This window comes from Ostrea edulis, chromosome 3 (genome assembly GCF_947568905.1).
Source record: "Ostrea edulis chromosome 3, xbOstEdul1.1, whole genome shotgun sequence".
NCBI lineage: Eukaryota > Metazoa > Mollusca > Bivalvia > Ostreida > Ostreidae > Ostrea > Ostrea edulis.
In genome coordinates this window covers 896,787-912,298 of record NC_079166.1, presented here as the reverse complement: position 1 = coordinate 912,298, position 15,512 = coordinate 896,787, and the positions used below count along the sequence as shown (strand labels likewise).

Sequence of the window (15,512 nt, the reverse complement as noted above, 5' to 3'; positions counted from 1 at the left end):
TCTATGGAAGAAGTATTCACTGTACCCCGATCAAATCATTTCTCAAATAAAAAAACCAGCGAATACATTTTGCTGACAGCATGCAAAGGTAACTAGAGAATAATTATACTGTCTCGCAAGACAATAATATTCAATCACCAAAATCACATATTCATTTTCAAGAGGTTAAAAGGTGTTTGGAATAATAAAATACAAGTGTAATAATTACTTTAATATATAATATCTATTATAGGGCAACTTTCATTGAATTCAATATTTGGTGACAAAATGATCGCTAATTCCCATTAAGACAAGAAGATCGGTGGAAGGGGTGCGAGAAATGTTGCATATGTTCTATTATAGAAAATGTTAATTGTGATGGATATATTGAAATGGCTCTTTTATTCTAAATATTCAAGTAAGAGTCGTGAACTTTGGTGCCCTTACTGTTTCAGTTCTAAAATTTTAAGAAAAAAGTAGTGAACTTCTGGAACACGATTCTGAAAACCAAAGAAAAAGTTGTGGTGCACTTCTGGCACACAGTTTTGATTCTGAATACCAAACAAAAGGTTGTGGTCCACTTCTGGCACACTGTTTCATTTAGAAAAAGTTGCGGTGCACTTCTGGCACACTGTGCCACTAGTGACACACTGTGTGCTGCTAGTGACACACTGTATGCCGCTAGCGGCATTAGCTGCACACTTCTGGCAAACAGCTCTGGCACAGCACTTGCGGCAAATTTGCAGCAAACTTTACATTTTGGTAAGGGGCCTGCTTTGAATGCCAAATAGTATATTCAGTTAATGAAAAGCATACATGTACAATATGTAATAGGGATATTCAATAATTACCGATGTGCTCTCTCTCTCTCTCTCTCTCTCTCTCTCTCTCTCTCTCTCTCTCTCTCTCTCTCTCTCTCTCTCTCTGTGAAAAATGCGCTGTTTAAGGTACATAATTACTTCCATCATACTGTGTTAATATACATCTTGACAAATATAACTTGATCCAATTTCTTTAGCTCACCTGGGTCAAAGACTCAACTGAGCTTTCCTGATAACATTTTGGTCGTCTGTTTGTCCATCCGTAAACTTTTATTTTTTACGACTTTCTCCATAAATACTGGGCCAATTTCAATAAAATTTACCATATATCATACTTGGATAAAGGCGATTCAAGTTTGTTCAAATGAAAAAAAAATATGCCTTCTTGAAAGGGGAGAAAATCATGAAAATGCAAAAATATGGAGGGGTCATTTAAGCATCTCAAGAACCACTGTGCCATAAGAGTGGAGATTTACAAGAAAGTTTCTGGATATAGAGTAAATTCAAGTTTTTCAGATCATGGTCCATTGGTGTAGGATGGGACACAATAGAAGATCAAAGTTTTACATGCTAATATATAGGAAAATCTTCTTTAGAACCACTGAGCCAATTTTAATCAAACTTGGTACAAATCATCCTTGGGTGAAGGAGATTAAAGATTGGTTAAATGAAGGACCAATCCCTTTTCAAAAGGGAAATAATCACGAAAAGGCAAACATAGAATGGGGGCATTTAAAATCTTTCCAAGAACCACTGGACCAACAACAACCCCCCCCCCTCCCCCCAAAACGGATGAAATTTATCTAAAAGCTTTCTGACACATATATATATATTTATATCAGAAAAATCTTTGAAAATATCTCTTGAACTATATAAGCTAGGGCTTTCATATTTTGTTATATTTTTACAGCAAGATCTTTCATGTGATGCAATAATGTGTAATTTTGTGACCTTGACCTGGAAGTTTGACCCACTTATCAAAAACTTTGACCTACTCAATATCTTCAGAACTATTTAAGATAGATTTATCATATTTTGTATTTATACATGTACTTCATATGGCAAAAGCTTTTATTTCACTTCATGGATTTTGACTTTGTGATCTTGACCTCGAAAGTTTGACCTACCTTTAAGAAAACATAACCCACTGGAACTATTCTTGGTAGGGATTTCATATTTAGTGTGTAAATTCTTTATGGCAAGAGCTTAGTAGTCATTGTGACGTTGGAACTTGTGATGTGGAAATGACCTTGAAGTTTGGTCTACTTTTAAAAACAAGACCTATTCAATATCTCCTGAACTATGCATTTTTTCACGTTTTCTCTCTTTATTGAATTGCATTGAATTTATTGCGTAGTGTGTGAACAGTAGCTAGTGCCATGTTTTTGTTTACATGTACATTGTATATTGCTCAATAAAAAATAGCATGGTTAAAACAAAATGAGATGTGCCTGTAGTGTTGCACAATTTTGTTTATTAGAGTTACCCCCCTTTGTACATTGTTCCGGGTATGTAATCCTCTCCGGTTCATTTTTTATTCTGTTTACATGAGGATAGGAGGCCATTTTGGCTGATGTTTTTGTAGTTTCTGCTTGTTCCAAGCATTGCATGTGCCTTGTGGGTACACTCCTGCACCATATGTAAGTAAACTAAGCATTCACATGTATTTTCCTAAAGTAGTCTCTATAACATGTTCACATATTATGACTGTTTGGACAGACTTAATTTTCGGCACATGTCCATGTCTTAAAACATTGCTATGTATCGAGTCATTTTGAGTAAATTCGGTGCTACAGTTCATTTCATATTAGGATAGGTTTATGATATCTTGATGTATAATATCAAATGGGTTATAAGCCATTGTAAAGTTTTATTATGAGTGTAAATTCTATAATTATCTTCAGTTAGTTTAGGTATATTCTGCATGCAGCTCAATAGTGCATATAATATTCTTGTGATAGCTTAAGCCAGTTTCTGATTTAATTTTAATTTCAGAATTCTGACTTGTATTTGACCTACTAAATTGTTACCTGTTCAAGTCTGTCCTATTTGTCTACAGTTGATGTCTTGCTTAAAGTTAGGGTCATTGTTTACCATTTAACTGTACTATAAACTTTTTTGTAAATTTGTTTTTTCATTATTTTCAGTCTCTTACCACATGCACGTTCAATCATTCACTTAATAAAAGTGACACACTTTGACAGTGTTGATTACTGAATTGGTAGACTATCTGCACAGAGGCAGAATAGTGCCAAACGCTAGAAACTACCTGTACATGTATTTGTGTTCATAATTAACTTGTAAATTAAGAAAAGTCTGCTTTAGTAAATGTACTAGTTTATTTAACCTATGTAAACAAACACAGGGCACGAGCCTTGTTTACATAACATTGAATTGCGAGCTCTGTATCTCCCATGTACCTCGACAACTGACATTCATTTTTTGCTGAGCATTAGAAATAAGCATTTTAAACATTAAAAATGGAAAAATAAAATTTGAAAATTGTCATCTCAAATTTTAAAATTCAAATTAAACTAGTTTGTATGTGTTTAGTGTAGTAGCAAGAGAAGATTTCTCCTATGTTTCTCGTGAGTGTTAGATTGCAGGTGCACGTATAAACTCAAAAGTAGGATAACTTAACCCTCTCATTTGTATTTCATTTATAAAGCTTCCTTTTCATTAGTTGGGGTAGAAAAGTGGAATTTTGTTACAAATCGAACAACTTAACCATTTTCTATAGTATGTAAAACTTATACGGTACCAATCTAACATAAAACTGCTTTGCGCCTATATATTTCAAAACTGAAGATGTATAAACAAACTTCCTTTCACCCCTTTACAAATGTATTGTGATTTTTCAAAACATGCAACTTGTTGCAGAATTACTTCCAACTGGTCGTTATGGACATGAAAAGTATACATACTGATCATCGGAACTTCTGCGTTGATTTGTTTGCGCTGGAATTGACCGATTTTGATGGGGCGGTACACCATGACTTTCAAAGTCCGAGCTAGTTACAGTCGTTATATACATGTATGTTGTTTGCAAATACCTCTTTACGTTTGTAGGGACGTAAATAATGATAAAGAGGTAGTACTGCCATCAGACGGTTTCGTGTGTGGTTGGAAATGGCGTGTTTCCTTAATAGCCTGCATGAAGCGATTCTCAGCTTGATATATGCGTTTTTTATCCTCTGAATCCAATGCCAACTCGCCACATTCGTATTTTCTCACTGTAGACCACCCTGCTGGTGACTTGTCCGCAATCCTGATGAGCTTGTTTTTTTCCGCAAGCTTACTAATGAGCCAAGCTATGATATCCAGAGAAGAATAATCTGAGATATGCTTTTCTAGTTTGTTTAAATCAGTCAAGAGTTCTGCGTTAAAGTTGAACTAAATTTTGTTGTCTTCAATTCTAAAAACTTGACATATATTAGGGTGTGGTTAAATTTCTCCTTTAGTGACTCTAGCTTGCTGACTTGGACAGGTTAATAGTGTCTGCCAGGTTAGAACGCTGGTTCGATGTGTCTTGCAGTTTTGGCGTAAAATACCTGACCAGTAGGTCTCTGATCACAGGGAGGATTCCTGAATGAGGTTTCCTCGGTAGAGTTTTTTTTCCGTCCCGATAAGGAGCAAGAAAATAGACAGTCTGTTTGAATTATATGTTGATAGGATACAGCTTTATTATTTTTGACGTTATTATTCATGACGTCAATATCTTCATTGTTCAAAATGTAAAAGTTATACGGTACCCCATTCTGATGCACCAGATGCGCATTTCGACAAATAATATCCCTTCACTGATGCTCAAGCCGAAATTTTGGAAATTCGAAATAACAATAAATTTGTAAGAGCTAAAAGAAAAGCTAGAGTGCGAAAAACTGGAGCCAAATTCGTCCAAGGATAGAGCTCTGCATGAGGGATATAATCCTTAATTTTGAAATAAATTTCTAAATTTTATCCCAGAAATTAAATATACGTCCGTATTTTCAAGCTATTAACGAAGTACTTAGCTACTGGGCTGTAGAGACCCTCGGGAACTAACAGTCCACCAGCAGAGGCTTTGACCCAGGGGTCGTAATGTATAAGTTTTACAGTACCAATTTTGATGCACCAGATGCGCATTTCGACAAATAATGTTTCTTCAGTGATGCTCAAGCCGAAATTTTGGAAATTCGAAATAACAATAAACTTGTAAGAGCTAAAAGAAAAGCTAGAGTGCGAAAAACTGGAGCCAAATTCGTCCAAGGATAGAGCTCTGCATGAGGAATATAATCCTTAATTTTGAAATGAATTTCTAAATTCTATCCCAGCAATTAAATATACATCCGTATTTTCAAGCAAGTAACGAAGTACTTAGGTACTAGGCTGTAGAGACCCCCGGGGACTAACAGTCCACCAGCAGAGTTGATTACTTCTGGTAGCATCGGAATAAGATAGAAACCATACCACATATAGTTAAACGTACGGTTTAGCCAAAATCTGCCCTGTTTAGAAAATTCACCAAAATACTAAATATGGTATTTGAGATTATGCCATTTATGAATATGAGCATTGTTATTTTTTTTTTATCTTCCATAGCAGCTGTAATATATTCAACGGAAAACTTTATATTAACCTGACAACGTCATCAACTTTGACATTAATTTTGACGTGAAATACGAGAGTTTTCCCCAAGCGATGTTCTGAGTAGGAAAATAAAAACTGTATCACACATAGAAGTATTAAATTTTGATAAATGCGACATTATTGGTTTTTGTACTGATGTGTATTAAATGGAAATTGAAACTACATCAGATATGCCGCGCAGGGGCAAAAATTGCAGTTATTCGCGGAAAGCTTTTCTGGTGCAGAAATATAAACGTCGGAACACCAAATTAAAGAAATATTTATATACCGGTGACATCCAAATTTCTTTATTGTGGCGGATTTTAAGAAAAAATATGATTATATTTGTTAGAGTGTTGCGTACATTTGACAAAACCCCGATGACATCAAAGGTAGCTCACATTCAAATCACTGAATTTTATACGAAGTTTGGGTTATAACAAATGTAATTTTTCACGAATTGGAACATAATGGAATTCATTGGTATTTGTTTTTAATTGGCATACGCAATATTCCCTGAACTTTGATCACAAAACATCATAAATGTAGACTCACAATATTATATGCTTGGTATTTCGAGGAAAATATTTTATAGGTATACTCAGGTAAAAGCTCAGTGTTTCTGAGAAACTAGAAACACAACTTCAAAGGGGAGATAATCATGAAACGGTCACAGAGATCAGTTGTAGAGCGTTCGTTCCGTAACCGGGAGGCAGTGAGCTCGAATACCGCTCATGTCAAGGCCGCCTCGAACCTGAGACGCAGACACACATGTGCTCTTCGACAAAAGTGAGAATCACGGGTCTTTCAGATAGGCACCTGATGCCACCTCGAGTGTGTCCAGGGGTCCGTTTTTGCCCAACTTTTCATTTTGTATTCTTTATAAGAATTATGTAAATTGATGACTATTCGTTATCTTCAGCTTTTCATTACCTTAGAAAAGGAGGTCCTGTGTCACAACAGGCGTTGTGATGTTAAAACATTCAATGCTACAGCCTTAAGTGTTAAGCATGGATTTTAATATGTGGTACTTCACATAAAGCTGGTGACGTCTCAATTTGAGTGAACAGTTTCTCGATGGGATGTAACCCAAACAAAACATGAAAAACATGTATTGTGTTTTTAAAAATGAAAATCAATATTAGTGTTCCCCAAGCAATGAAATATTTTGTATCCATTGCAGATATAGTAGAAAACTGAACCGAACCAAAACCAAAATAAAATGAAAAAAGGCACAAACAGCAGATGAATGTTGAACCACACTGTACCTCACGAAGTTTCATGGCATACTGTATGCGTTGCATTTATTTATAGATACCGTGCGTAAAAGTGTGTTCCTGAATTACCTTCGTATACGTTCTGCCAAATAAATTGTTGTCTTTCAAAATGATCAAATTTTACACTTGGACTAAAAAAATCACTGCTGTACTTAAATATGATAATAATATAATAAAAATAGCCTAGGTGGATATTGACCTAGTTGAAACCATTTTCGCATGGTGGTATACCATATGTCGTTTTACGTTTAATCGAATGAATATGAATGGTAAAAAAGATAATGCTTGGATCTTCAAGGAATATATTGTTTATCAAAAGAATCCCCCATCGTTATATAACCTATTTAAATGTAGTTTACCTGGTATGTAACATGAATTCTCATTAATCGTTGGTTGGTGCTATTTGTACACTGTTCTGTTTACACTATAGCCATAACAACAAAACATAGCATCCGGTCTGTGAGATTGGCTTACATTCATCCGGATTTTTATTATCATTATGATTTTAATGAATGTCCAACTGTTTAAATGAATAACCATATGAGCATATACTATTTGAAAGTATGTTTACTACCCAATGATTCTCGTTTCCTCTTCAACTGCCATGAAGTGTGCATTTGATTAACGCAAATTATGTCACGATGGCGATTTTGTTAGCATTTTTCAGCTGATATTTTAACCCCTCTTCCATCGTCGCCCGGGATGAAACTAAGACGAATTTTAAGTTAATTAGTAAATTTTCTATCCACATAAAAATTGTCCCAGGCGACGAGGGAAGAAGTGTTCAATTTCACTGGTTTATCTTTACAAAAAAACCATGAAAACACCAAAAATAACCTCAAAGCCCTTACTTTATTTGATTATATATTACGCATGCGCATGGATGAGTTGATTTCTATATGCTTTTGAGAATTACTATGAGTTACTCATTTAGAAATTTGACAGGAAAATATCTGCAACGCAACATAATTTTCGTCCATAAAAGCCGGGCAGAATTAGACCAAAACTGTATCTACTTCTTTAGGATTAAACAAGTTTATGAAACAAATCCTCCTTTGATAAACACAATGTTTCATCTTATTTCCATATTTTGAAAAAGGAGGATTTTAAATTGTCCTTTGTCACATTCAGCAAAATGTTGACAGGACGGGGTATTGCGGACACTGGGATCTCGAAGTTGCTGTTTGTGTACTCGTGCGACAGGACGGGATATTACGGACACTGGGATCTCGAATCTGCTGTTTGTGTACTCGTGCGACAGGACGGGATATTACGGACACTGGGATCTCAAATCTGCTGTTTGTGTACTCGTGCGACAGGACGGGGTATTGCGGACACTGGAATCTCGAATCTGTTGTTTGTGTACTCGTGTGACAGCACGGCGTATTGAGGACACTGGAATCTTGAATCTGCTGTTTGTGTACTCGTGCGATGAGTCTTCCCGTTTGTACAATATATAACTCTTGTAGGGAATATTGATCAATATATCAGGTTTTCACTTTTGCAATTCATGTTGGCGTTCGGTGTTATTTTCCTTCCAGTTTTTGATATGATGGTTTCCCCTTCTTCAATATACTCACAAGTTTCATATCGCGGATCCCCACATTCAGGACTACATGTTGTCTATTTCTGTGAAATAAAGATTCGGCTGTTGTAAGGATTGCTTTTAAGGATTGGTGTTTACATTCTTCTATTTGAGGTTTTGCAGATTTTTAGATTGTTCTAAAATTGGGAAAAACGTTTTGTAGTCTTTAAGATGTTATAGTTTCTTGGATTTTGGGTAATGCCCAATGAAATGTTCTGCTTAAAATTTTTAAGGTTTTTATTGTATTTTCCTCAATTTTGACGTAGGAATGCTAATTAATTTTTTGAAACCCGTATTGGTTCCTGTTTGCCAAACTCTTTATTTCTTTTCCAAAAAAAATAAATAAAAATAAAACAATCGTCGAGATATTTTTTTTTCAGTGTCTTGGAATATATTGGACAGTATTGTCATCAAGAATATCTGGTAGTTGTCTGTACATTTTCTCCTTTAAAAATCCCATCACAAGGGTCGCGTATGTGGTGGCTACTTTTCTTATTATAACTGTTCCCTTTATCTGGAGAAAGTATTTCTAGTCAAAATAAAAATGGTTGTTCTAAAGTCCAGGTTTTAATCCTTCTAAACTGAACTCTTGGAAAACATTTATTTATTACATTCGGACATTTCTCCATCCATAAAAAGGGAAGAGTTATGGTAACAAAATGGTAACAGGCTTCAATATGGAATACTTGTATACAGGCTTATTACATGAAAACTTCCTAAAGTTAGTTTGGGGTTTACTGTTTTGGGAATATGAACCCATGACACATCTTGAAAAGCTTGTTACCAATTTACGTAATCCGTCTAGAAAATGTTGTGTGTACTTGGAGAAGGACCGGTAGCAATTGGAAGTAGTTTAAAATATATTGGTCTTGGGATTTTTATGTATGTACTCTTACAATTTTTGAGAGGATTTTATTGGATTTGTTTTAATTTCTGGATTTTAGTAGGCCACAAAAATTACTTGTTACTTCAGATTTAATTAAAAAGTCAAGCTCATTTTCTGTAAAAGTGTCTTTGAATATGCTTGACAAAATCGACTTTCAGCTTTGAACGACAATCTTCATATTGATTAAGTTTCGTTTGATAGAAATGAGTGTCTTGAAGTTGATCTAATACCATTTTCTGGTAATGATCTTTGTTCATGGTAACAATTGCACCTCCTTTATCAGCTCCCTTTAGAATGATTGACCCAGGGTTAGGATTAGATTAACCCTAAACCTGAATTATAGATGAAAGGTGGATATATCGAACAGTGGTCAATCTCATAACTCAATAATACAAATTAGAGAGTTGGGCAAACACGAAATAGAGAGTTGGGCAAACACATGGGTATGTTAAGGAGGAAGTCTAGCATATGTATAACATCAACGTCAGAGTACATGGTGTTTTAAAATATATGTGTGGATCCTCATCCTAAGCACCTGATCCCACCTCTGGTGTGTCCAGTGGTCCATGTTTGCCCAACTATCTACTTTGTATTGTTTGTACGAGTTGTGAGATTGATCACTGTTCGTTATCTTCACCTTCATGACTAGTCACACTATATGAATGTTTATGAGTTTCATTTATATTGATGCAGTAGCTGTGTAAAATAAAACAACTTTTTAATTGATCTTGACGAATGATAAAATAAAATTCAAGAAATTACTCTATACATGTACTTCTACTATTTTTACATATACAAATCACGTACATGTATTCACACCTTCCTTAAATGTGAGGTGAAGATAGCAAGGATTAAGCTCATATCTCCTTTAAGGAAATATAAAATAGAGAGTTGGGCAAACATGTCTATTTTAGAACAGATAGGGTTTGTTATAAAAGTAAAGTGTTTGAGCTATTATCGAGAAATAAGACACGATAACACAGGATATCCATAGATTTATTGTGGATAAAACATTGCTGAATGCTATCAGTTCTTTGCCTTGACCCACTTCATGGTTCTTGACCGCAACCATTTCACTAAATATTCAGATTTCACGACCAATTCTTCCTACTGCTATCGCTATTATCTTGATGAAGCGCCGAGGTATCTCGCATTATTCTTGGACGTATCCCACTGGAAGTACCTTGAAGAACAGATATGTCTGCGGCCGATCTCTTGTTCAGGGATGGTTTTGAAAGGGGGTAGTAGGACACCATTATGTTATTGATAAGGCATGCGATTATTATCAAACGGAGCATATTCTGAAAGATAATGAAAGTGTTTTTATATTCTGATGAAGCTGAATTTATTCTAAAACTTCTACGTGAAAAGAAGCATCTCTTGTGCCCTTCAATTCAACATTTAAATTTAGCGACGACGTATTAGCTATTAACAATAATTTTCATGCATTTCACTCGATATATCCCTGTGAACTTAAAATAAAAGACACCACAGAGTCGTCCACTTCTGCTTCATACTTAGATATATGATTAGAAATAGACATTAACGGCAAAGTAACAACTCAACTTAATGATAAAGAGGATGATTTCAGCTTTTCTATTGTCATCTTCCCATATTTATGTAGCAATATTCCATTATCACCTGCATATGGTTTTTATATCTCTCAACTGATTCGATACACAAGAGCTTGTTCTGAGTACGGTCAGTTTTTAAAAAGAGGCAGGTATCTGACAAAGAAGTCGATGGTACAGGGGTTTCAACAGTCTCGTTAAGAGTCATCATTTCGCAAATTGTCGTTATAACGATCTACATGAAGTTTGCTAATACAACCTATGATTAGATCAAATGCTGTTTGACATGTTTCATACCGATTACTAGGCAGTTCTTGGCACACTGATTTTGACTACGGATAACGTAGTCAATATGTAGGGCTCATGTCAGTGTGACTGGTCGACAGGGGATGCTTACTGCTCATAGGCACTTAATCCTTCCTCTGGTATATTGAGGGGTCCGTGTTTGCACAACTTTCTATTTTCCCATTGCTTATGGGAGTTATGAGATTGATCATTGTTCGTTATCTTCGCCTTCCACGTAAAATATTGAAATTGATCGGGAACTAAAAACATACTCCACTGGGTAGAACGGCTAATGAGAGCGTAATGTCTTTGTTGATAAATACCAGCAAGTACTGTACTCGAGTACCTGGTATGTCTAAGTCTTCATAATCCCTATTATTGTTATAGGTGGTGCTGTTGGTGCCGAGGAATGCTGACATTTACTGTCGTTTGTACTGTGGGTTCTGATATTTAGTGATAAGTGATGAGGAAAATAATGTCGATACTGAGAAGTACTGAAAAATGTTGTGGCTATTGATCTTACTATAGGCGTGAAAAAATGGATTGAAGACAACGTAAGGATAATAAAGGTGACGGTTTTAGACGGGGTGACCCCGTCTATTAGTTTACTGTCATTCGAGGCCTCAGAATGGAAGCCATGCCGAGAACACATGAATTGAATCTACTTGGAAGAAAAGAGTGCATCAATTACGTTGATCATTCTGTACACAGATTTAAAAAATATAAGATTAATATTTTGAAAAAAAGCCCAATCTTTTTAGTTTTCATTGATTTATTAGATGATTTTGAATTATCTTTCAAACAGAAACGATTGTTGTTTTCATGAGCAAATATTCTTACTTTGTTTAGATCCGGCCTTGTTTACGGAAGAAACCAAGAATATGTGAATGTATTCGGAGTTTGTCGTGTTATTTATTCTATGCACGCAAAAATAGTTTTAATGCAAGCCAACAATATTACCCCCGACAACTGTACAGGCAAGTTCTTTGGACGTTTTTCTTATTCATTTTGAGGTCAAAAGGTCAAAGTCTCTTTTTCACTATATACTGTAGATTTGAGCTTGCCTCTAACTTTTATACATGTACTTGCTGTTGCATGTTTCTCAGACTTTAAATCCTAATGACATTCAAGATACATGTTGCTTTTGAAATCCAAAGGCCACAGGTCAAGGTCACTATCACACTAAATACCTATTGCGGTCATTTAAAGCTTCATACTTATAAACTATATAAAGTACGTGCATGTTTTTACTTTGTGAATGCAAGCTTGCATAGTTTTCCGAACTGCAACTCGGCCATACGCATCTTTGATGCATAATATTTTGAAATTATATAATTTACAACTCTTTATATTATATTATTTAAAAAAAAGATGTCTGGCTTGTGGACTTGTATATTTATGATTGACTATCACATGTATATATCTTTTATTGCATAGGAAACTTCTAGTCCTAATGTGTGTCAAAAAATTTGAAATTATGTAAATGATTTGTTAAAATGTTTACAATTTACATGTACATATTTACAGTTCTAGTAGTTTAAAAACTATTTCTATGCCCCCGAGATCGAAGATCAGGGGGCATATTGTTTTTGTCCTGTCTGTCATTCTGTAATTCTGTCTGAAACTTTAACCTTGCTAATAACTTTTCAATAGTAAGCGATAGAGCTCTGATATTTCACATGAGTATTCCTTATGACAAAAAATTGTCCGTGGGTACCAACATTTTTGACCCTGTGAACTTGACCTTGGAGTTTGACCTACTTTTTGAAAACCTTAATCTTGCCAGTAACTTTTCAACAGTAAAAGCTAGAGCTTTGATATTTCGTTAGAGTATTTCTTGTGACAAGACCTTTTTGTGGGTACCAACATTTTTGACCCTGTGACCTTGACCATTGAGTTTGACCTACTTTTTGAAAACTTGAACCTTGCTAGTAACTTTTGAACAGTAAGTGATAGAGCTTTGATATTTCACATGAGTATTTCTTGTGACAAGACCTTTATGTTTGTACTAAACGTTTTGACCTTGACATTTGACCAACATTTTAAAAGGATTGACATTGGTCATAACTTCTAAATAGTAAATATTAGAGCTTTCATATTGCACTTGAGGATTTATTGTGACAAGATCTTTCTACTAGTACCAAGATATTTGTCTTTGTGACCTTGGCCAACTTCTGAATTGGTCATTATCGGGGGCATTTTGTGTTCCACAAACATATCTTGTTTTATACAAGTTTGGAGTGTTTACATGTCCATCTCATTATAACCTTTTCTGTGATACTGAAAATAGCGATGAAAACTCAGCATTGCAATTTATTTAACCCTGATCAGGCATCAGTCTGTATTATTAACTCAAAATCTCACATTGCAAGTGTTATATTCTTTACACAATCATAGTTCACTGTTCTGTATCGATGTTATTACTATTCAACAGTAATGCTTTTACAATTTTTAATTGTCCAGAAACTGGTATATGCGTAATATTATAAAATGCCTGAGTTTGCAGCACTTCGTGTCATATTGTTTCACTTGAGAAGACCGTTGTTTGGCTTGTGGACTTGTTTTATTTATGTTGGACTGTAACATGTAAATATTTTTCATTGCATAGGAAACTTCTAGCCCAAATGTATGTAACAAAAATGAAATTATGTTACCAATTTTGTTACTATGTTTACAATTTACATGTTCTTATTTACAGCTTTAGTAGTTTAGAAAATTTTCTTTACTAATGAAAGAATTGGAATGTTTACATATCCACTTGATTTTAACCTTTCATGTGTTATTGTCGGGTACCTGTAAAGTGCGAAACAAAATCTAAACGAAACGAAACGAAATGTACTGAAACGAAACGAAATCTACCGAAACGAAACGAAACCCTACGAAACGAAACGAAACCCATCGAAACGATACGAATCCTACCGAAACGAAACGAAACAGATTGTATAACCGAACTATTTTAATTATAGTAAATAAAATGGTATTTTAGGCCCCTGTGAAAGTTACCACATACAAATAAAATTCGCCTCCCTTTTGATGTTGGCTTTGGGCTTGACTGATACAAAGGCACAAACACCATACGCAGATGATAATGAAACACCGCCACACATATGCGGAAAGCCGACAATAGAGTTTGTCATAAAGTTATACCAAGTTTTCAGTTTGCGTTTAATATTTATTTTCAATAAAATATAATCTAAATGTAATGCACAATCACGGCAATGATGTCCCACACTGCGGAAATTGAATATTGCATAATGCAATATATAATTTAGACCAGAAAGCCTTACTGAAGTGTTGTCTTTCGAGTTCCAGTTTCACATTTACATATTGTTATTTCTAAAGATAATTATATACATTTCTTTGCATTTTCAAAGATATTGAAGATTACTTGTTATGTCATTGTTCTTGAAAGTATTCTGATTTGAAATGGTATTATGTTTTGATATTTTCAGTTGATGTAGAATTCTTAATTTTCAATAGACTGTGCCAAAACCTGAGGCAAACTGTGTACCAGAAGTGTTCAACAAGTGTTTGCGGCATGTTTTCCCCAAACTATGTGTCGGAGAAAAAAGGCATACGAACAATGTACTTACGGGATTGTCACGGAACTAGGCGTATCAAACTTGCCACAAATGTACTACAAATGTTTAGTGCATGTAACTGTCACATACGACGTATATTTTGATAAGAATTTCTATAATACATATCATCCCCACGAAACACACAAATAGATTTTAGGATTGATGTAGTTTCATCACATTTTTTAAAATGGGATATAACGATACACAATGTACACGTCCGAATGGAGTACATCTGTCAACTGTCCTAATAAATCTATACATATGAATATTCCCTTTGTTCAAAAGATTTAGGCAACAAATATTTTTTAGTCCAACTCCGACACCTAGAAATGAAAGTTCCAGGTTAATCAAAGTTCCAGGTTTTATGCACTGTTATTGTATACTGAAATACTTAGGATTCACCAGCATGGAAGTCTATATAATTATCTGTATCAGACAAATTAACAATTGAAGTTTATTAAATTGAAGCATGGTGTAAGTTCGCTAAAGATCTTTTGATGTTAACCTTTATATCGTTGTCATCCTCGTACTCCTTCAATGGATTGTGAAGATAACGAACAGTGATCAATCTCATAACTCATATAAGCTATAATCTAAAAGGAGTAACCATACGTTTGCAAATACATTGATAAAATCACCACAGATCCTTGTAAAATCATTTGTGACAAGATTCAAAGTATCCCTGAACTACTTGTAATGTTTACAAATACCAAAATAGTAGCACTGTTTTAAGTATGTGTAAGAATCACTACGACCGTGTTTTTGTTTGTTCAGGAGATCAATACTGTTCTTCATATTATTGCGAACAACCGTAATGATCTGGATCACAAAATTAATTTATCACGTCAGTAACGTTGGAATAAACACGTGAAAGCTATAGGGCATCATAAATAAGTCGATATAAAGGTAAAATGTGATT

General features: G+C 34.8%; 1 long non-coding RNA gene across 1 annotated transcript; it reads left to right on the top strand.

Moving 5' to 3' along the window:
- The first annotated feature begins 2,166 nt into the window (after positions 1-2,166).
- Positions 2,167-14,861, top strand: LOC130053095 (uncharacterized). The gene is made up of 2 exons (XR_008801564.1): positions 2,167-2,440; positions 14,465-14,861. It is a non-coding gene; the product is annotated as an uncharacterized LOC130053095 (long non-coding RNA).
- Positions 14,862-15,512: the final 651 nt, after the last annotated feature.